The following is a 24,454-nucleotide window of genomic DNA, read 5'->3' as shown; positions in this document are numbered from 1 at the left end:
ATCCTGTACCTCCTGATAGTCTCCAAAAAGAAGAATGTGACCCAGTCTGAGCTGAAAAGGGGAGGAATGAGATTGTGATAAAACTCCAAATTAAAGAGACTCGCGAACCATGATGAATCAGCAGAGGACCCTAGAACTTTCAAAATCTCAAATCCTGCACTCACTAGCTGTCTCCATTGTACAGTAAGTAGTCAGAAAGTGCATCATGTACTGGCAGTAAAATTTCAATCACTTTGGTTCAGACAGCTTCCTGCCCAGGAACATGACTCCTAACTTAAGTCTATTACTGAGAAAGCAAGCTTCCCTTAACATGAGAGCTGAAGCCATTGACATATTCATTTGTCAGACAAGCACTATATATTATGTCACATATAAGTGTGGTGGGTGGCTTCCATTTGCATCTTCAGACCTAATCTCCATGTTCTCTACTCTCCTCTGTGTCCCCACAGGCTGACCTATAGGATTGTGTTTCAGCTGCATTTGGCTAATTGGAGGCACCAGCAGGAGATCAGAGTGTGGGGTGAGGTTGGCTTTCTCTCAGCAGGATTGCTGTGAGCTGACTTCCCCAAAGGCAACACTTTCTGGTACTTAGAAAGCAGCTAATGACCTAGAAAATGCTTTCAATACCCCCTCCTCTATCAGCAAAAATAACTAGTTTGCCATCATGTGTCAAGAACAGTATGATATCTTAACTGTCCTGCCTCAGGGCTAAATCACATCCCACTGTATTAATATCTGGATGGAACTTGTTTGTCTTGATATTCTACAGAACATTACCCTGGGCCATAACCCTGAAGATATGCTAACTGGATCCAGGGAACACAGGTGGCAGGCACCTTAGGAGCAGTTATATTTTATGGTGATTATTTTCATTGTTCCCCTCCCTTCAACTTTCTCCTAACTTCACCTCCCCATACCTAAGGCCACTGACAATGGCGAACATTTTAGACTTCAGGTCAGACTGTAACTGAATTGAAATCACTATGCAATGATACAACAGTTGGTAGAACTTACAGATAGATATCCTGTGCTGGAAAAGGCTAAGAGGGGATGCAGAGAGCTCCTGTACTAGATCTCTTCCATCTACTCCAGCCAGTTCTCAGTACACCTGGGGGGCTGACCTGTGTGGCCTGTATGGTGTGCAGCAATATGCTCTCGTGACCTTGAGGTTCTGATTCAGTTCGGCCAATGGCAGACATGAGCAAGAGAGCAAAGGGTGGGAGAAAAGTGAAGTTGAGGTAATTATTCCCCTGATTCCCTGCTTGATGGGTCCATATGGATTGGCTGTGCCCCTCCATTCTGAGCTCCATGCAGCCCTCTTGCTGAGTTTTGGTAGCCATTCCCTCCCTTTGCCCATTCACCAAGCCCTGTTGTTATTAACCTTGGGATGCTGCACCATTCCTGGTTGCTTTCACTAAACCCTGCTCACACCTTTGTAACAGTCCTTTTGTTAAACTATCCACAAACACATGGTTTGACAATGCCCTGAGTTTCCTGCCAGGAACTTGACTGATACAACCAGGCCCTGTGCACAGCACTGCAACTACAAAAATAAAGAACACATAGTTCTCAACCTCAAGGAACTCACATATCTTATACAGGAAACATTTGAGGTATACTGTTACCACCAAGAAGAAAGTGATCAACTATGTTTCCAGAATTGAGGTGGGGGGGGGGTCTAGAACACTCCATCCCAGATGAAAGATTTGAACACTGAGTGGGAAGTTAAGAGTATCTCCTTTTGCCTGACAGGGTGGTGGTGTAGTGGATAGAGCATCGGACTGGGATGCGGAAGACCCAGGTTCGAGACCACGAGGTTGCCAGCTTGAGCGAGGGCTCATCTGGTTTGAGCAAAAGCTCACCAGCTTGAGCCCAAGGTCGTTGGCTCGAGCAAGGGATTACTTGGTCTGCTGAAGGCCCGCAGTCAAGGCACGTATTAGAAGGCAATCAATGAACAATTAAGGTGTTGCAATGCGCAACGAAAAACTAATGATTGATGCTTCTCATCTCTCTGTTCCTGTCTGTCTGTCCCCGTCTATCCCTCTCTCTGTCTCTGTAAAAAAAAAAAAAAAGGAAGAAAGAAAAAGAATATCTCCTTTTTACATCCTCACAAATTAGAAGGTTTTTTGATTCACCCAGGTGCCAAAAATGTCTCCAGAATGATGTGACTAAAGGAGAGGAAGTCCAGAGAAGTGAAGTGCACTCTGACACTCTAAGAGAAAAGGGAAATATTGGGAACAGAGGTTGTAAGGAAGTGAGGCAAAGTGCAGCTTCCATTCCATTCTAAAAGTTTTCTTCTGCACTATCTTGTCCCACAACTTTTATCTCCACCTCCACCATTTATCCTAGTTCAAACTGGAACTGGGGAACTACAATAGACTAAACTTTTCTTTCCTTCTTTCCTTCTTTCCTTCTTTCCTTCTTTCCTTCCTTCCTTCCTTCCTTCCTTCCTTCCTTCCTTCCTTCCTTCCTCTCTCCCTCCCACCCTCCCTCTCTCTCTCTCTCTCTCTTTCTCTCTTTCTTTCTCTTTCTTCTTTTCTTTATTTTTTATTTTTTTTAAATGAGAAGTGGGAAGACAGAGAGACAGACTCCCACATACACCTGGAAGGGATCCACTCGGCAAGAGCCCTATGGAGCGATGCTCTGCCCATCTGGGGCCATTGCTCCATTGGAACCAGAGCCATTTTAGTGCCTGAGGCAGAGGCCATTGTGCCACCCTCAGCGCCAGACCAACTTGCTCCAGTGGAGCCTTGGCTGCGGAAGGAGAAGAGAGAGGTAAAGAGAAGGGAGAGGGGGAAGGGTGGAGAAGCAGATGGGCACTTCTCCTGTGTGCCCTGGCCAGAATTGAACCCGAGACTTCCACATGCCAGGCCAGTGCTCTACCACTGAGCCAACTGGCCAGGGTCTACTAAACCTTTCTTGAAAGAAGCACCACTCTAATTGGTCTACCAAAGAGGTGTAATCCAATGGGCTGTTATTAACATTTAATAAGTTTATTGAATCTTTATTAATCTAACAAGCTACAAAAAATAGGACAAAGGAACATGTTCCATAACACCATGAAGTTACAATCAACAAAATCTAAACTGCAGAACACTCTGTAAGACAAACCAATTTGTTCCACAAACAAATTAAATTGGGGGGGGGGGGGATTTTGAAGAAATCTATAGATCAAAATAAATCTAGCCTGACCTGTGGTGGCGCAGTGGATAAAGCGTTGACCTGGAAATGCTGAGGTCACCGGCTGGAAACCCTGGGCTTGCCTGGTCAAGGCACATATGGGAATTGATGCTTCCAGCTCCTCCCCCCTTCTCTCTCTCTATTTCTCTCTCTCCCCCTCTCTCTCCTCTCTAAAAATGAATAAATAAAATTAAAAAAAAATTCTAAAAGCTATATCCAAACTATGACTAATTCTTTCTTTTTTTTTTTTTTCTTCTGTATTTTTCTGAAGCCGGAAATGGGGAGAGACAGTCAGACAGACTCCCGCATGAGCCTGACCGGGATCCACCCGGCACGCCCATCAGGGGGCGACGCTCTGCCCACCAGGGGGCGATGCTCTACCCCTCGGGGGCATCGCTATGTTGCGACCAGAGCCACTCTAGCGCCTGGGGCAGAGGCCGAGGAACCATCCCCAGCGCCCGGGCTATCTTTGCTCCAGTGGAGCCTGGGCTGCGGGAGGGGAAGAGAGAGACAGAGAGGAAGGAGAGGGGAGGGGTGGAGAAGCAGATAGGCGCTTCTCCTGTGTGCCCTGGCTGGGAATCGAACCCGGTACTTCTGCATGCCAGGCCTACGCTCTACCACTGAGCAAACCGGCCAGGGCCTCTCTTTTTTTTTAATTCAGTGAGAAGAGGGGAGGCAGAAACAGATTCCCGCATATACCTTAGCAAGAATCCACCCAGCAAGCCCACTAAGGGGTAATGTTCTGCCTACCTGGGGCATTGCTCCATTGCTCAGTAACTGAGCTCTTCTTAGTGCATGAGGTGGAAGCCATGGAGCCATCCTCAGCACCCGGGGCCAACTCACTCCAATTGAGCCATGGCTGCAGGAGGGGGAGAGAGAGAGAGAGAGATGTGAGAGGGGTGAAGAAGCAGATGGGTGCTTCTGCTGTGTGCCCTGACTGAGAGTTGAACCCAGGACATCCACACACCAGGCTGACACTGTTACTGAGCCAACTGGCCAGGTCCATTTGAATTTTGATTTAAACTATTTTAAAATTATAAGACAGCCTGACCTGTTCTAGTGCAGTGGATAGAACATTGACCTGGAATGCTGAGATTGCTGGTGTGAAACCCTGGGCTTGCCTGATCAGGACACAGATGACAAGCAATTGATGAACAACTAAAGTGAAGCAACTATGAGTTGATACTTCTTGCTCACCCTACCACTCTCTCCTCTCTGTAAAATTAATAAATAAAATGTTCTTAAAAGTTTATAAGACAATTGGGAAAATGTGATCAGTACCGCATATTGCTGATATTAAGGGATTGTCAGAGGTGGATTTAATGGCAGTTGCAGTGGCGCGTGCCCTGGGCCCCAACTTCTATTTTTTTTACTTTTATTTATTCATTTTAGAGAGGAGAGAGAGAGACAGAGGGGAGGAGCTGGAAGCATCAACTCCCATATGTGCCTTGACCAGGCAAGCCAGGGTTTTGAACCGGCGACCTCAGCATTTCCAGGTCGACGCTTTATCCACTGCGCCACCACAGGTCAGGCTTTTTTTTTATTTTATTTTTTACTTTTATTTATTCATTTTAGAGAGGAGAGAGAGAGACAGAGGGGAGGAGCTGGAAGCATCAACTCCCATATGTGCCTTGACCAGGCAACCTGGGCCCCAACTTCTGAAGGGCCCTGCAAAACCCCAACTTTACAGTTTTTTCTAATGACACCAAATTTGGTTTCATATGTGTAATTTTAACATTAATAGTACGTAATATTTTTTATTTAAAAATATGGTTAACATGTATTTTTATTTTCCCTGTCTCTTTGTTTTTTTAAGGGGCCCAATATTTTCTTTTGCATCCAAGGCCTCAACTGACTTTAATTCATCTCTGGGTATTGTTGTTAATTTTTAAAGTGCCACAGTGGTATTTGAGTTATGTTTTTAGAGATACATATTGAAGTATTTAGAGATGAAATGAGCTGATGACTGGTATTTGCTTCAGAATAATTTAGAAGAAGAGGAAGTGGATGTTGGCAAGGATAAAACAAGTTTAGCCATGAGTTGGTATTTATTGATCCTGGGTCATTAGTACATGCTGGTTCATTATACTAGCCATTTTTTATGTTTGAAGTTTTCTATAATAAAAGCTTTAAAAAAATCTTTAGCAAGCTGTGTGAAAGTATGGAGCATGATAACTTCAAGTGGGGTTCTAAGGAATCTTCTCGGGAGGGTCAGGATGATTGCTGCTTTATACTTTTGATCAGGGTAAGACTGGAGATACTGACTTTTCCCATTGAGGGTGAAATGTCAAGTATTATTTTTAAATCAAGATATTTACATATAACATTATATTAGTTTTGGATGTACAACATAATGATTTGATAGATGTGTTATAAAGTACTGCACCCCAGATTCTGAAAGGCACTGTACCTCATTTCATCGAGTTGACGTAGAGACACCCAGTCCAGATAAATTTTGAAGAGTTTTATTAAAGGAGGAAATTTATTAAATATGCCAGCCGCATATAGCTTACACGGGGCAGTCCCAAATCATGTGTGTCTATAATATTCTAGGGGCTGGTTATATACCCTTAATTATACATGGGCGGGGAAAAAGTGTGACATTACAGCATAAGCTTATAACCTTTGTCTTTAGCTACACAGGTTTAGGAAAAGGATGAAGGGAGGGGAGATGAGACAATTCATTAGCAAGTTTATAACATCTGTCTATAGGATTCATAAAAAGCTGTTTCTTCCTTAAATTTCTTCTTTTTCCTTTATTTTCATTTCTCTCTCTTGGGGGCCCCTTGATCTTAAAAGAGTTTGTCTCTAGGAGCACTGCTGCTACTACTTTAGCTATTCTATTATCCTGTTTTACCTCAATTGTCTCCCTAGTATGAAAAACTTTCTGAGCTATTGAAATTAACTGGGACTTACTCATGCCCTCAAACCCTTTAGCTTTTGAAGTTTCTTTTTAATATCTGGGGCTAACTGGGTCACAAAAGCCAAATTAATAGCCACGCTGTTTTCGGTAGCATCCGGGTCTATGGGGGTATACACTTGGTATGCTTCACAAAGGCGTTCAAAAAATGTGGCAGGGAATTCCTGTGGATCCTGGATAATTCCAGCAACCTTCGAGAGGTTGGTGGGCCTTTGGGCTGCAGCCTTTAGTCCCTCTAAGAGATACCAATGAAAAGCGTCCAACAAAGCTTTTCCCTCCTGGGACTTGTGACCCCATTTAGGTCTAGTGAAGGGGAAAGCTGCCTCGATGCTGTCCCTATTTTCCTCTATTGATCTACCTCTAGGCCCTAGGTTTTTACTTTCCTGTCTGATTCTATCCTTCTCTTCTGAAGTGAAGAGGGTATTTAAAAGTTGCTGGCAGTCTTCCCAGGTAGGTCTATGAGTTTGTAGGACAGATTCTATAAGCCCTATCAGAACTTGAGGTTTCTCTGAGAATGGAGGATTTTGGCTTTTCCAATTATATAGATCACTGGTGGAGAATGGGACATACACAAGGAAGGGCCTTTCCTCATGGTCAGGGTCAGTTCCCAAAGGGGGGGAGGGCTTCCCTGAGTGGCAAGATAGGACCCCTTCTCAGCCCATACTCCACTCTGATCCACTCCGAGTGTGGGAAGGGGATGTAACAGTGGAAGTTATAGCCTCCTCCCGTAGCTGCTGTGTAGGCTCAGGGGCTCTAGATTTTGACCTAGTAGGGTGGCAACTCAGTTTCCTCAGGAGGCTCTGTGAGAACAGGAGGCCCTGGGGCACTCTTTATATTCCCTTCTTGCATTAGACCCAAATCTGGCACCCTCTTTGTATCGAGCAAGCTTTTAGCCATTGTGGCAGATTTAATGTTAAATTTAGCCATTGATCAATGTATGAAAACTGATTGGGACAGCCTGGATTCCCAGTTACTATATTCCATACTGCTTTTACTATCTGGAGATTAAAAGTCCCAGCTTTGAGCCATTTAACCAGAAAAGTTGGCCATTCTGATTCACAGAGAATGCAAAGACTTCTCTTAGACCATTTAATTCCATACCCACGGTTGTCTTCATAAGCTTCTTGAAAGTGCTTTAGAAGATAACCTAATGGGTTTTCTATGAACTGGCCCCTCCTCCCATATTTAATAGCCAAGGTTACTAATTACAAAATTAAAACTATTTCAGAAAAATCCAGAAATTAGTGCACTGATAAAAACAAAAAGATAAGCCCTGGCCGGTTGGCTCAGCGGTAGAGCATCGGCCTGGCGTGTGGGGGACCCGGGTTTGATTCCCGGCCAGGGCACACAGGAGAAGCGCCCATTTGCTTCTCCACCCCTCCGCCGCGCTTTCCTCTCTGTCTCTCTCTTCCCCTCCCGCAGCCAAGGCTCCATTGGAGCAAAGATGGCCCGGGCGCTGGGGATGGCTCTGTGGCCTCTGCCCCAGGTGCTAGAGTGGCTCTGGTCGCGGCAGAGCGATGCCCCGGAGGGGCAGAGCATCGCCCCCTGGTGGGAAGAGCATCGCCCCTGGCGGGTGTGCCGGGTGGATCCCGGTCAGGCGCATGCGGGAGTCTGTCTGACTGTCTCTCCCCGTTTCCAGCTTCAGAAAAATACAAAAGAAAAAAAATTTTTTTAAAACAACAAAAACAACCCCAAAAAGATAAGACAGATAATTAACTAGCATTCAGAATAAAAGGTGTTTGACTATAGAGGTAGTAATTATTACGCAAGACAAAGTAAAGAAGCCAACAGAAGAGAAGAACTTCCTTCAGAGGAGAAACCTCACAGGGCGCCCCAAAGCTAACTTGAGAACAAAGAATAACGATTCGCCACTTAAGATTGCTTTTTAGTCAGAAGCTTCCAATTTTAATACAAAAGACCTAAACCAGGCCTTAAAACAGACACATTTAGACATTTAAAAAAGGACTTACACACACACACACACACACACACACACACACACACACACACACGAGCGCGCTTTCATAGACGAGAGAAGGGCTCCTCCTTGAGGCCTCTCCGGTGTTCTCCTAGCCGTGTTCCCAGAACTTTGGCTTAGGCACCAGAGATTTCTTAATTAGAGGTTTTAGACAGTAACATTAAAACAAAGACAGATCTCGACAAACACAGAGAAGTCTTTGGAAGTTTGAGGCAAGATTAATCAATCCAGGTTAGCTCAGTCTCCACTAATTCAGTGAGATGCGAGACTGACTAATCCTAGACGGATCCAATGTCCACTATACCTTCCTAGAGCACAAACGAAGTCCCCACTAATAGTTCTCTAGAGCAGTGGTTCCCAACCTTTTTGGGCCACAGACCAGTTTAATGTCAGAAAATATTTTCACAGACCGGCCTTTAGGATGGGATGGATAAATGTATCACGTGACCGAGACAAGCGTCAAGAGTGAGTCTTAGATGGATGTAACAGAGGGAATCTGGCCATTTTTAAAAAATAAAACATCGTTCAGACTTAAATATAAATAAAATAGAAATAATGTAAGTTATTTATTCTTTCTCTGCGGACTGCTACCAAATGGCCCATGGACTGGTACCGGTCTGCGGCCCGGGGATTGGGGACCACTGCTCTAGAGAACCCGACGTCTCTGAAGGCCCAAGGCAGAACTGGTGAACCTGGTCCATTCAGTTCTCACTAATGTCCCTCCAGAGTAAGAGCAGATATCCCCTAGAGTCTGAGGCAGAACCTAGAAACCCTCCACTGACGTCTCGGTCTTGGAGAGTGTACAGCGAACATGCTGAATACATCTGATCTATTTCGCTGTACCCAAAAACATAGAGAAGCAAAAGCAAGAGTTCAGAGGAAAGCTAGAAAATTCAGTAAAACAAAAAAAGTTGCTTTACCGACCTCCTCAAGTTCTCGGCCAAATTATACAAATTGTCAAATTTGGGAACTGCGGTGTCTATTGGAGAACTGTCTGAACCCCACAGGAAGACCAGGAGCCCTGGAACGTCTCAGGTGGTGCCTCTCCTCGAAATTCAAGTGGGGCTGGGCAGCTCAGCAGAGAGTCCGTCCGATTCGGGGTGTCTCTAGCCGGTGACACAAAACACTGGATCCCAGATGAGCCCCCATATGTTATAAAGTAATGCACCCCAGATTCTGAAAGGCACTGTACCTCATTTCATCGAGTTGACGTAGAGACACCCAGTCCAGATAAGTTTTGAAGAGTTTTATTAGAGGAGGAAATTTATTAAATATGCCAGCTGCATATAGCTTACATGGGGCAGTCCCCAATCATGTGTGTCTATAATATTCAAGGGGCTGGTTATATACTCTTAATTATACATGGGCGGGGTAAAAGCCTGACATCACAGCATAAGCTTATAACATTTGTTTTCATTCACACAGATTTGGGAAAAGGATGAAGGGAGGGGCGATGGGACACAATTAATTAGCAAGTTTATAACATCTGTCTATAGGATTCATAAAAAGATGTTTCTTCACATTAAAACTTACAAGGTAACACAATGGTAAAAATGTCACTTTACATATTAAAAGACATTCCTATATTTTTTAGTGTTCATTTGCTATTCCTTTGTTCAGAGATACATACATTAACTACATGCTTTCAGGAAGGGAGAGGTAGTTTCCATGGGGACAAATGCCTGAAAATGGCCCATTAATATAAAAAAAGGTTTAATTTCATCTTTCTTTGCCTGCACCTGGCTAGCTATTCACTTGCTTTCCTCACAGGTGTGGGGGGAGGTCAGAGAATCCAAGTCTCCTTCCCCTTTGCATTTACAACACAATGCCATCAACCATCTTGATTTTATGCTAATCACACAAGCATAGAAATCCCATCTACAAAATCTCTCTCTGCGCCTAGCCCAAATTAATAAAATGTAATTTAATCTTTCTAAAATATTAATTTTGTAACTTTTGGTACCTTACAACAGATGCATGTATTAAAAAATAGTTGCCACATAACATCCATGCCACACAGTCTTAAAATTTTTTTTCTTGCAAGGAGAACTTCTAAGTATTACACTCTAGCAACCTTCAAATATACAGTACAGGATTAATACTATGGCCAGCATTGATGTGCAATGATTTATGTACCTGTATTTTATAACTGGATGTTCATACCTTTTGACTTCCTTCATCCATTTCTTGCACCCTCATCCTGTTATAAAGTATCATACCCCAGATTCTGAAAGGCACTGTACCTCATTTCATCGAGTTCATGTAGAGACATTCAGTCCAGATGAATTTTGAAGAGTTTTATTAGAGGAGGAGATTTATTAAATATGCCAGTCGCATATAGCTGAACGGGGCATCTACAAGCCCAAATCGTGCAGTCCCAAAAATAGTTCAGGGGTTGCTTATATACCCTTGATCACACACGGGTGGGAGAGAGCATGACATCATGGTACAAGCTGGTGACATTTGTTTAGGGGATATGCAGAAACATTAAGACTTTCAAGGTAAAGACAACGTCTTTAATCAAACGTCTTTGATTAAACGACAATCAAAGACGTTTACAAATCTTTCAGGGTTCATCTTCCCTCACTAGCCTAGAGGTATTTTACCCTCAAGATTCCAGGGAGAAGGGAGGAACTACAATCAATGCAAGGTGTTATGTAAATTCTGCCTCCTATTGAAAGAGAAGTTTCTAGGTTAACCTTTATTTTATATTTAAAACTGAATGACCCATTGTTTTTGCAAGCCAGAAACTTCTACATTCTTCTCCCTCCCTTCCCTAAAGGAGGGACAGGACAGGAAAGCCTGATAGGAAAGCCTGACCTTCCTTCCCAGAATATCAATATCAATTTTTAGCTTTTTGGTACCTTACAACAATCCCTCATCTCTATAACTGCCAATCTCTTCACTATTTTTTTTTGTTTGTGTTAGATTCCACATATAAAAGAGATCGTATGGTATTTGTCTTATTTCATGTAACATAATGCCTTCAAAATCCATCTACATTGTCACAAATGGCAGAATTTCCATCTTTTTATGGCTGAATAATATTTCACACACACACACACACACATGCCACATACCACATGCCACATTTTCTTCATCCGTTCATTTCTTTATCCATCAGTGGACATTTAGATTATTTCTATGTCTTGGCTGTTGTGAATAATGCTGCAATGAACATAGGGGTGCAGATACTGTTTTTAGTGTTTCTTTTTCCTTTAGATAAGTACCCAGAAGTGGAAAGTTGCTAGATTACATGGTAGTTCTATTTTAATTTTTTGAGGAACCTCAACACTGTATTTTATAGTGGCTGTGCCAATTTACATTCCCACCAAAAGTGCAAAAGGGCTCCAAAATATCCATGTGTTGGGCAGATAAAATGTATTATGCTCACTTTGTTAAAAATGGCGCCGCTCCCCACGTGGAGGCTGTTGCCCAGGTGATATTAATGTGTGTCTCTGTGGGCAGGCAGGATCGTTGTAGCCTGGGGCTTGGTTTTGGGATTAAGCCTTTCCTACCCTTTTTGATGTAGGGGCGGTGCAATCCAATCATGCCTCAGAGAAGTGACTTTGTATTAGAGACTTCCCTGTTTTGTATATTGGATTAAAGGTTTGGATTTCTACACTATAAAATGGGGGCAGAACGAGAGCTTGCGCTCTTGGTTTCTGGGATGATTAGCATGAGAGAGCAGAGGGAGCAGAGCAGAGAGCAGAAAGAGGCCATGTGGCCAGGAGAAGCAGCCAAGATGGCGGAGTATTGAGTGAGAGGCCAGTTTGTGCAGTTTGATGCTGGAGAAGGAAGGAGATGGGGAACAGAGGTGAATAAGTCAGGTGAGTTAGAAACCTTTGATTCTAGGAAACTCGGATAAGTCAGTAGCTTTGTGAGCACTGAATGTGAGTGGGTTTTGGAGCCCAGTGTGTGTTTTTACTTGCCCACCGGGTGCAAGCTAGAATTAAAGATGACAGCCCATCAGTTCTTGGCTTCGCTGTTTCTTTACCGACTGCCCGAATCCAATGCGAACCTGCATGGGCCAGGCTGCTGTGATAGTGGCCGTGGCTTCTGGCTTTACACCATGTCTTCACCAACTTGCTACTTTTTTCTTCTTTATAGTAGCTACATTAACTTGTGATGTAGTATCTCATTGTGATTATGACTCGCATTTCCCAGATTAGTGATGCTGAGCACCTTTTCATGTACCTGTGTATTTGATTATTTCTTTATGATTGGTTTTATTGAAATGGTGATTGAGCTGTGTAAAGCCAGTAGCCAGGGCCACTATCACAGCCGCCTGGCCCATACAGGTTCGCATTGGATTCGGACAGCCAGTAAAGAAACAACGGAGCCAAAAACTGGTGGGCCGTCATTTTTAATCCTAGCTTGCACCCGGCGGGCAAGTAAACACACACTGGGCTCCAAAACCCACTCACATTCAGTGCTCACAAAGCTACTGACTTATCCGAGTTTCCTAGAATCAAAGGTTTCTAGCTCACCAGACTTATTCACCTCTGTTCCCCATCTCGTTCCTTCTCCCTGCACAAACTCTGCACAAACTGGCTTCTCACTCAACACTCTGCCATCGTGGCTGCTTCTCCTGGCCTCCTCCATGTGGCCTTTCTCTGCTCTTTCCTCTAATGTGAATCTCAGGAACTGAGAGAGCAAGCTCCTGTTCTGCCCCCATTTTATAGTGTAGAAATCAAAACTTTTAATCCAATCTACAAAATAGGGAAGTCTCTAATACAAAATCACTTATCAGAGACATGATGGGATTGCATCACCCTGCATCAAAAAGGGTGGGAAAGGCTTAGTCCTAAAACCAAGCCCCAGGCTACAAGGATCCTGCCTGCCCACAGCCCGCCCCCAACACACATTAACATCACCTGGGCAACGGCTTCCACGTGGGCAGCGCCATCTTTAACAAAGTGAGCATAATATATTTTATCTGCCCAACAGTCTCTTATAACATTATAGTCAAGATGCAAGTTGGGGCTGCCGTCATCTGAAGGCTTTTAAAAAAATTTTTTTTTTAATTTTATTTATTCATTTTTAGAGAGGAGAGAGAGAGGGAGAGAGAGAGAAGGGGAGAGGAGCTGGAAGCATCAACTCCCATATGTGCCTTGACCAGGCAAGCCCAGGGTTTTGAACCGGCGACCTCAGCATTTCCAGGTTGACGCTTTATCCACTGTGCCACCACAGGTCAGGCTAAAAGTTTTCTATATAATGTTAATGATTGGCCCTGGCCGGTTGGCTCAGTGGTAGAGCGTTGGCCTGGCGTGCAAGGGGTCCCGGGTTTGATTCCTGGCCAGGGCACACAGGAGAAGCGCCCATCTGCTTCTCCACCCCTCCCCCTCTCCTTCCTCTCTGTCTCTCTCTTTCCCTCCCTCAGCGAGGCTCCATTGGAGCAAAGATGGCCCAGGCGCTGGGAATGGCTCCTTGGCCTCTGCCCCAGGCGCTAGAGTGGCTCTGGTCGCGACAGAGCGATGCCCCGGAAGGGCAGAGCATCGGCCCCTGGTGGGCGTGCCGGGTGGATCCCGGTTGGTCGCATGCGGGAGTCTGTCTGACTGTCTCTCCCCATTTCCAGCTTCGGAAAAATACAAAAAAAGAAAAAGAAAAAAATATATATAATGTTAATGATTACTTAGAGGAATATATTTAGGACAAAATGACATAATTATTTCTAATTCACTAATAATGCATTTTGAATCAACTATTCATTCAATCATTTATTCATTTATTCAATTTCTAACTCTAATGATTAAACCTATTTTAGTGAAATTATGTCTATAAATTGTCTTAATTTTTCAAAGAATTTTTAGCATCTTCTAGAAAAATCTACATTCTTTCCGCTGGGTTTCCACTGAGTTTCTAGATAATTAAATTAAACTCTGAATAGCATCCTTCCCACAGATTTCACACCAGGCTGCTTCTTTTGGAATTAGACAATAGCAAAGAAGAACAAAATTAAGTAGTCTAGACAAGGAAGAAAAAAAAATCTATTTTCAGTTTACATTTTCTTAGAGGTGACTTACTTGCCAGATAATATGTTAAAATTATTCAGGATAAAACACAAAAGAATGAATAGTTTTATGAAATTCTTCTCTGTTTATTTTAAGCACTTCTCTGAGGAATTATGCACAAAACGGAAGTTCTACCTGATTCAGGAATGGACCAGAGATGTAGACTTTTGAGATAGAAGATAACTACCAAGAAGGTCTCCTAGTGGCTAAGTGGGCTCAAATTTAAAAACAGAGCCAACAGCAACACATTTTGCTGCTCATGGAAGGTCTGGAAACTTGGAAGAACCTGAGCTGACACACAGTATTGGTTGGTTAGATTGTGGCACATCTAGAAGCTGGGTTGATCCAAAGACAGACAGATGAATGAAAATGCTGGGAGAAAAAATGGAATGGACAACCATCATTATTACCTTAGCCGTTAAGAGTTGTGAAGTTGTAACTACCCTAGAAAATCAAAGCCACAGGTTAAGTATTCAGATTCAGTGGAAAACAGATCAATTATATTTTATTTTACTAGAGTTGTATTTTATTTCTTTAACTTTAAAATATGTATTGATTGATTTCAAAGAAAGGGAGCAGGGGCAAGAGAGAGAGAAAGAGAGAAAGAGATTGATTTGCTGTTCTACTTTTTTATGCATTCATTGGTTGATTCTTGTGTGTACTCTGATTGGGGATCAAATCCACAACTTGGCATATAAAGATGACACTCTTAACAAATTGAGCTATCTGGCCAGGGCTGGAGTTACATTTTTATTGATAAATACCAAAGAATGCTTTTCATCCACTGAGGAAATATTTCTAGCCAGAATTTAAAAGTTCATTAAAGTTCACCAAAATAGGTTTTTTGGTCCTGTCTGCTGCCCTCCATGGGCCTAAGAAATGAAAACTGATGTTCAGGATTCAGCAGAGATTCCTAGGTAGTAATTTACAGATATATCTAGTACATCACATAGTACATACTATTAATCTTATGTGCACTATAGCTAAGATCACCTCTAAACCCACACATAGTTTAGCATCTGCTACAGAATGATAACTACTAAAATTGGCATTACTAAGCACAGTCCTGTTTGGAGAACACTTCAAAATATAAAACTGAGTGACTCATTTAACCCAAAGTAGAGAATCAATTATAAATGTTCTTTTGGAAGAATATAAAAATAAGTAGGCCAGTTGAATTATAATGTTCAAATATGTATTTACTTTGAAGATTTTTAAGATTTAAAATAATAAAATACATATAATTTTAAAAATAAATAAAAAACAGAGCCTAGCAGCCATTTCTAAACACGAGCCTCTCACAAACCACACTGCAGGGAGAGGCCTGGACTGAACTCTGTGCTGGCACCTCATTCTGAGCCAATACTCATGAAGCATGAAGGAGTTCCTGGAGTCTTATTTCAACCAATAGGACTGAGACTTCCCCCATCCAATCAGGGCTTTGCATCTATCCTCAGTAACATCTTCACTGACCAAGCAGAACAGGCTCCCTTCTGACCAATGGGGACAGTGCTTTCTGGACCAGTCAAATTTTGAAAATTTGGAATCTCATTTGCAATGAGGAAGCACCAATCAGGGACCAGGATCTGGGACTTCTCTTTATAAATCACCTCCTCTCTGGCTCAGAGAGTGAGTGCACTTTCCCCTTCCACTGGACAATGAGGACTGCATTTCCCCAGCTGGATATGAAATACCAAAGATGTCTCATTGGACCAGAGCAGAGAAGGTGGAGTGGACCAGAGTGGAGCAGAGCTACTTCACTAGAGATGAGCCTCACCTGAGAGTTGCCTCGCCCCAGGGCCACCTTACAAATGTACTGTTCCAACTCATGCTGTCTCATAATTGAGCTGTTCCACATCCGAGCTGCATCACAGTTGAGCTGTTTGCATTGAATAAAGTTTCTTCTTCACTGCACACCAAATCAGGGATTCTTGCTGGCATTGAATTGGCACCAGCATCCATCAATTGACACATCTATCCAATGTGTTTCAGAAAAGATGATAGAAATACAAAGTTTCAGTCTTACTGTGAATATCCTTATGGATGTCTCCTTATGCACAAGTGCAAAAGTTATTGTAAGGGTACAATCTAGTGGAATTGCTGGGTATGTGAATTTTCAACTATTAAGATATTACCAAATTGAGTCCAAAGTAGTTGTATATATTTAAAGTCCCACCAGAAGTAAGACTTTCTATTGATCTTTGTGACTGGTGATTATAAAACTTAATTTTAGTCAATTAAGTGGGTTTTATGTGATATTTCACTATAATCTTTTAAAAAAATTTTTTATCAACTTTTAAAAAAGATTTTATTTATTCATTTTAGAGAGAGAGAGACAGAGAGAGAAAAGGGGAGGAGCAGAAAGCATCAACTCCCTTATGTGTCATGACCAGGCAAGCCTGGGGTTTTGAACTGGCAACCTCAGCATTTCAGGTCGATGCTTTTATCCATTGTGCCACCACAGGTCAGGCTATTTCACTATAATCTTACATTGCATTTCCCTAATTACTAATGAAGTTGAACAATTTTTTCATGTTTATTCACCATTTATGTTTCTTCTTGTTGTGGAATATCTGTTTTAATGTGTTGGAGTAGTTTTTCCATTGGCTTTGTCCTTTTCTATTTGTGTGTGTGTGTGTGTGTGTGTGTGCATGCATAATCTGAATACTACTTTCTTTGTCAGCTATATGTGTTACAAGTATCTTTTCTAAGTTTGTAGATTGTTTTTGCATTTTCTTGTTGGTGTCTCTCGATGAACAGTTCTTAATTTTAACCTAGTCAGGTTTATCAATCTTTCCCATTAGAACTTTTTGTATCTCGGTTAAGCCCTTCTTCCTTGTGCAGTGATTTAAAAAACGATAGTCTCCTATTTCTAAATGCTTAAAGGTCTTACCTTTACACATTTAAGTGTTTAATCCTTCTGGAATTATATATCATAATCCCGCTCTTAAGAGCTGTTTTACATGTGGAAATGATACCCACTAATTCTTCCTGGGGAAACTTGCCTTATGTATGCTTTATGGCTTCCAAAACCCTCCTCTTACACATATTTTGAGTTTGGCACTTCCTTGTAGGCCACAGACAGTACAAACATGGGGACTCTTGCAGTCATAGTTACTTTAGCCTAATCTTTAGCCTAATCTACTAAATTAGTTTCTCAGTTGCCAATTCCAATAGCTCCGATAAGGGCAGTAAAAATACTTCTGAGCAGAAAAGGAAGTTATAACCCTAAGGGCTGAATAAAATTCTCCCGAAAGTGTATCTTTAAGCCTCCATATTATATGACTGTATTTTTGACAACTATTAAAAGTACTATCAATGAAAACAACTCTAGCTACTCCTATTAGTCAAATAACACAAAACATCATTTAATGATACTGAATTTTAAAAGAACAACAACTACAAGCCAATTCTGCAGTCCAATCTATACCTTAGGGGCAAGAACTTGACCAGAGGAGGCTATGCAGGAAGCCCATATTGACGCACTGCTCTGTTTCCAAAATGACTGAGCACTTCCCAGAAGCAACCAGGAAAATGTAAAGCAATTTGTGCTCTGAGATAACCCAAAAATAATAGGGTCACCCTAACTGGTTTAGGTCTCCAAGATACTAAAATATCAAATATTCTATAAACCTGGAATTCTGAACAAAAACTATTTAATTCTTGATTTTGCTATGTTGATATCTGAGAACATTTCTTGGTCTTTATGACAACAATCATGTGAGGAAATTATCTACTGCTACTATTATACACTAATATAAACTTGGGAATCTGGTTACTTTTGTGATTTATTTGACTAAAACTAGGCAGGTTCTCTCTTTGGAGAGTAAGTCCTTCTGAAGTCTGTCCCCATTCTCTTTTCAACTACTTTCTCTGTCAAAATCTGTCTCTAAGTCCATATTTGCCCAAAGAAGTAAAGAACAACAGCAAAGGTAGCTACAGAGGTAAATACAAAAGCCAGTATAATTGTAGTTTTGGTTTTGTAATTAATAACAGAAAAATGGGCCTGACCAGATGATGGTGCAGTGGATAGATCATCAACCTGGGATGCTGAGGACTCAGGTTTAAAACCCCAAGGTCACCACCTTAAGTACGGTTGCCGGCTTGAGTGTGGGATCACAGACATGACCCCATGATCTCTGGCTTGAGGCCGAAGGTTACTGGCTTGAGCCTAAGGTCGCTGGTTTGAGCAAGGGGCTTGGCTGGAGCCCCTGGTCAAGGCACGTATGAGAAAGCAATCAATGAACAACTAAGCTGCCGCAATGAAGAATTGATGCTTCTCATAGCTCTCCCTTCCTGTCTGTCTGTCTGTCCCTGTCTGTTCCTCTCTCCCTCTCTCTCTCTAGCTAAAATTTAAAAAAAAATTTAACTAAAATAGAACTGTAAACACTTAAGTCACAAACATTTGTTTTTGGTCTATAATTAAAACATCTTATTAAATTCCTAGCTATTTAGATGTATAAAGCAGTGTATATATTTAGGAAGCAAGAAAATAAAAATGAGCCCTTTGAAAGGCAATGGGAATAGCATTCATAAAGGCTCTGAGGCTAGAAGAACTTGATAATAAAACTAACCATGAGCAGCGGGAGCCACAGGAACTGAGGCAAGCAAGTGAACCTGAAAAGATAAGCAATAACTGGTTCACCAGGACCTTGTAGACTACGAAAAGTTTAGATTTTTCTTGTAAGGGTAATAGAAAGCCTTCAGAGGGCTTAAGCAAGGACATAATATCACCAGGTTTACATTTTTCAAAGATCACTCTACTATGTACAATAGAATGTGCATAGAGCAGAGGCAGAGAGAAAAAAGTAAACTTAATGGGATCATTGCCAGTTCAGGTGAGATTCCAGTGGTAATGATAGAAATGGAAAGAGGTAGGCCACCTGCAGATATATTTTGCAAGTGGAATTAGGACAAAATTTGCTTATGGATTGAATATGGAAGGGGTAAGGGATAGCTTAAAGAAGAAAGCAAGGTGTATAGCTTATGCCACTTACTGACATTGAAAAAAAACTAGAGAAAAAACAGGTTTGGGATGGATATTAACATTATATTTTGGACATGTTAATGTTGAGATTCTAGATGGGATGCAAGTATAGATATCAGGCTGCATAGAAGTTTTGAGGAGATATCTGAAATAAAAAAATAGATATGGTAGTAAGCAGAATAGAGATTAAATTTAAAATTATGGGTATAAATAGAATTCCTAGGAAGAGAGCATAGAAAGAAAAGAGCAGGGGAACTATAGTCATACACCATATAATGATGTTTCGGTCAGTGATGGACGGTGTATGTGATGGTGGTCTCATAAGATGATAATGGAGCTGAAAAATTCCTGTCATCCAGTGATGTCATAGCTGTCATAATATCATAGAGCAATGCATTATTCATGGGTTTGTGATTATACTGGTGTAAACAAACCTACTGATTGCCAGTGATATAAAATGATAGCACAGTAGTAGGCTATAGTATAGCTGCTATACCATCTAGATTTCTGTTATTGCACTTTATGATGTTCCCACAATGAAATTACCTAATGACACATTTCTTAGAATATCCCTTTGTTAAGTGATTCATGACTGTAATTCCAAGTCTGGAGGAAGTGTATTACTTAGAACAGTGATTTTTCAGCTGCCAGTCCATGAACTGGCCCTCTAGAAATTTTGTGTTAGTCTGCAAAAGAGTTAACCAGTCTGATATTGTATGAAGATTATAGACCCAATAATTTTAGTCGAATTCGCTTATGCTCGGGTTTATTTTTGCCTTAGCGGTCCCTGAAATAACTCACCTTATTTTCACCAGTCCCCAGTGTAAAAAGGTTGAAAACCACTGACATAGAGGACAGGGAGAGAGGGGGAAACCAGTAAAACAGCCTATGGAGTATTCAGAAAGGGTAGTGTTTCAAGGAGGAAAGAGTGGCCAACAGAGTCTAAAGCTACCTAAAAAAGGCAAGAACAGGGACTTTCTTTTGGTTTTGGCAACATGGAAGCAGTTGATAACCTTAACCAGAGCAGTATTAGTGGCATGATGGAACAGAAGTCAGATTACACTGAATATAGAATGGGGAATGAGAGTTAACAGTGTTCCAGGAGAACAACGTCGCTGAAATCTTACAGTTTTTGATGTACAAAAACAATAATTTCATATGATTATTTTTTTAAATCTTGAAGAAAGAAAATATGGTGCAGTAGATGGAATGGGAAATGAGGTCAATTAGGGCCAGGAAGGAGAAGGTGGGGGGGGGGTTACATGAAAAGACCAGAGGATATTTATGTACACTGATAAAAATGAAGCAGTCATCAGTTGAAAGGTGAACAGAGGAGGTAGAAGATTTGGTTATCAAAGGAAAATGTGAAATAGTCTTTATAGAGCATAGGTAATCATACTAACTAGCTGCAGTGGGGAATGCTAACACTACTGAGCATGCATTTGAGAATAGTTGATCACAAATTTATGTTGGAGCTAAAAACTCAAATGCCTATGAGGAAAGGCAGGCAAGCGACTGAAGCAGGCTGAGTGGACACATAGAGACAGAAAGTAAAGGAATAGAAAAGGTATTTTATGCAAATGGAAACAAACAAACAAAAAAGCTAGAGTAGCAATACCTGTACCCAGAAAAAAAAATAGACTTTAAGACAAGGGCTATAACAAGAGACAAAGAAGGGCATTTCATGATGATAAATGGATACAGCCAAACCAATTTCAAGAGGGAAATTCAAAGTTATACAGGCCTACCTCTAGAAACAACAACAACAAAAATCTCAAATAAACAATTGAATCTTAAACCTAAAGAAACTATGGAGGAAAAAAACCTAAAGTGAGTAGAAGGAAGAAAATAAACACCAGAGTGGAAATAAACTAGAGACTATATAAGAACAAACAAACAAACAAAGATCTGTGAAAGTAAGAACTGGTTCTTTGAAAAGATAAACAAAATGAATAATCCTTTAATGAGATTCATCAGGAAAAAAGAGAGAGAACCCAAATTAAAAAAGAAAAGAAAACAGAAATGAAGGAAAAGTGACAACTGACACCACAGAAATACAAAGAATTATTAGAAAGTTCTATCAACAGTTAGTGGGATTTATTCCTGTAATGCTAGGTTGATTCAATTAATGTGATATACCACCTAAACAAATTTAAGGATAAAATAATATGACCATATCAATAGATACAGAAAAAATATTTGAGATAATTCAACATCCATGTATGATAAAAACTCTCAGTAAAGTAGCAATAAAAGGAACATAGCTCAATATAATAAAGGCTATATATATGACAAACCCCCAGTTAACACCATTCTCAGTGGTGAAAAGCCGAAAGCTTTTTAAGATCAGGAACAAGACAAGGATGTTCACCTTTACCATTTTTTTAAAAAAGATTTTATTTGTTGATTTTTTTAAAGAGGAGAGAGAGAGGGAGACAGGAAGGGAGAAAAGAGGAGCAGGATGCATCATCGCATCATCTCGTAGTAGTTGCTTCTTGTATGTGCCCTGACCAGGTAAGCCCAGGGATTTGAACCAGCGACCTCAGCATTCCAGGTCAACATTTTATCCACTGTGCCACCATAGGTCAGGCCACCTTTACCACTTTAATTCAACACAATATTAGAAGTCCTAGCCACAGAAATCAGACAAGAAAAAAATAAAAGGCGCCTCACTAGGTGGTGGCACAGCGGATTAGAATGTCAACCTCGGGCACTAACAACTCAGGTAAAAAACCTTGAGGTCACTAGCTTGAGCGTGGGCTCATCCGGCTTGAGCATAGGCTCACCAGCGTGAGTATAGGGTCACTGGCTTAAGCATGAGATTAGGGATATGACCCTATGGTCGCTGGCTTGAACCCAAAGATTGCTGTCCTGAAGTCCAAGGTTGCTGACTTGAGTCCAATGTCACAGGCTTGAGCAAGGGATCATTGGCTCAGCTGGAGCACCCTGGTCAAGGCACATATAAGAAGCAATCAATGAACAACTAAAAGTGTTGGAAGTACATGTTGATGCTTCTCATCTTTCTCCCTTCCTGTTTATCTGTCTCTCCCTGTATCTGTCTCTTTTGCAAAATAAATAAATAAATGGCATTCAGATTGGAAATAAAGAAGTACAACTGTCATTTGCAGATGACATGAGGACCCTAAAGATTTCATGAAAAAAACTATTAGAATAAATGAATTCAGTAAAATACAGAATACAAAGTTAATGTTCAGAAATTAGTTGCATTTTATACACCAATAACAAACTATAAGAAAGAGAAATTAAGAAAACAATTCCATTTACAATTGCATAAGAAAGCATTAAATATCTAGGAATAAATTTAACCAAAGAGGTAAAAGACCTTTACTCAGAAAACTATAAGAAATTGAAGAAGACACAAATAAATGGAAGGATATACTATGTTTGTGGATAGGAAGAAATAACATTTTCAAAATGTTTATATTACCCAAAGCAATTGACAGATTTACTGCAATCTCTATCAAAAAACCAATGGCAGTTTTCACAGAACTAGAATGAATAATCCTAAAGTTAATATGAAAACACAAAAGACCCCAAAGAGGCACAGCAATATTGAGATGAGAAAGCAAAGTTGGAGATATCACACTACCTGATAATCAAACTATACTACAAGGCTACAGTAATCAACCACATGGTACTGGCATAAAAAGAAACTCAAGGATCAATGCAACAGAATTGAGAGCTAAACCCATGTTTACAGTCAATTAATCTACTACAAAGGGGACAAAAATATACAGTGGGATACAGACGGTCTTTTTTTTTTTTTAGGTGGGAGGAGGGGAGATAGTGAGGCAGACTCCCACATGCGCCAGGACCAGAATCCACCTGGCAACCCTATCTGGGGCTAATGTTCAAATACCAAGCTATTTTTAGCATCTGAGGCTGATTCACTTTAATGGGGCTATCCTCAGCACCCAGAGCCATGCTTGAACCAATCAGGCCACTGGCTACAGGAGGGGAAAAGGGAGAGAAGGGGGAGATGGAAGGAGAAGCAGATGGTCGTCTCTCCTGCATGCCCTGACCAGGAATCAAGCCCAGGACGTCCATACACTGGGCCCACGCGCTATCCACTGAGTCACCAGCCAGAGCCAAGACAGTCTTTTCAATAAATGGTGATGGCAAAACTGGACAGATACATGCAAAACAACAACAACAACAACAACAACAAACCGGAAAGAAAAGAAAAACTTGATTTTTCTTACACCATACATAGAAATAAACTAAAAATGGATTATAGACTTAAATGTAAGACCTGAAACTATAAATCTCCTAGGCATATAGGCAGTAAACTCTTTGAACCTTGGTCTTAGCAATGTCATTTTTGCTATATCTCCTAAGACCTAGAACAATGACAACAAAAGCAAAATAAACAAATGGGACTACATAAACTAAAAAACTTTTGCACCACCAAGGAAACCATCAATAAAACTAAAAGGCAACCAACCTACTGAATGGGAGAAAATAATTGCAAATGGTATATCTGATAAGGAATTAATATCCAAAATACATAAAGAATTCAGTTCAACATCAGTAGAGCAAGCAATCCTATTTAAAAATGCACAGATGAACTGAATACAGTTCTACAAAGAGGATATGTAGAACTGACATATGAAAGATGATCAACATCACTAATCGTTAGGGAGATGCAAATTAAAATCACAGTGAGATACACCTCATACCATATCAGAATGGCTATCATCAATACATCAGCAAGCAACAACTGGAGAAGATGTGGAGGGAAGAGAACTCTTGTGCACTGTTGGTGGGACTGTAAATTGGTTTAGCCACTGTGGAAAACAGTATGGAACTTCTTTTTAAAAAGTAAAAATAAAACTACCATACAACTCAGCAATTCAACCTCTGGGTATTTATCTGAACACTAATTTTAAAAGATACATATATTCACTGCAGCATTATTTAGCCAAGATATAGAAGCAGCCTATGTGCCCATCCATAGATTAATAAAGAAGATATAGTACATGTATATGATGAAATATTTATCAATTATAAAAAAGGATGAGCCTGACCAGGTGGCAGCACAGTGGATAGAGTGTCAGACTGGGCCACGGAGGACCCAGGTTTGAAACCCCGAGGTTGCTTGCTTGAGTGTGGGATCATAGCCATGAACCCATCATCACTGGCCTGAAGCCCAAGGTCTCTGGTTTGAGCCCAAGGTCGCTGGCTTGAGCATGGGGGTCATTTGCTCTGCTGTATAGTGTCCTGGTCACAGCACATATGAGAGAGCAATCAATGAACTAAAGAGACTAAGGAGCCGCAATAAAGAATTGATGCTTCTCATCTCTCTCCCTTCCTGTCTATCTGTCCCTATCTGACCCTCTCTCTGTCTCTCTCTC

At 41.1% G+C, this 24,454-nt stretch overlaps 2 long non-coding RNA genes across 2 annotated transcripts in view; one reads left to right on the top strand and one right to left on the bottom strand.

The window, feature by feature from the left end:
- LOC136325123 (uncharacterized) overlaps window positions 1-24,454 on the bottom strand; it is a 34,668-nt gene that overhangs the window by 6,113 nt on the left and 4,101 nt on the right. Inside the window, exon 2 of the long non-coding RNA XR_010729206.1 lies at window positions 3,931-4,039. This is a non-coding gene — a long non-coding RNA (uncharacterized lncRNA). The remainder of the gene's footprint in view (window positions 1-3,930; window positions 4,040-24,454) is intronic.
- On the top strand, window positions 47-859 carry LOC136325124 (uncharacterized). Its single transcript, XR_010729207.1, has 3 exons — window positions 47-183; window positions 450-584; window positions 770-859. It is a non-coding gene; the product is annotated as an uncharacterized lncRNA (long non-coding RNA).

Source organism: Saccopteryx bilineata, chromosome 2, assembly GCF_036850765.1.
Source record: "Saccopteryx bilineata isolate mSacBil1 chromosome 2, mSacBil1_pri_phased_curated, whole genome shotgun sequence".
In the NCBI taxonomy this organism is placed as follows: domain Eukaryota; kingdom Metazoa; phylum Chordata; class Mammalia; order Chiroptera; family Emballonuridae; genus Saccopteryx; species Saccopteryx bilineata.
Note: the sequence above shows the minus strand (reverse complement) of the source record. Positions and strands in the feature narration are given on the sequence as shown.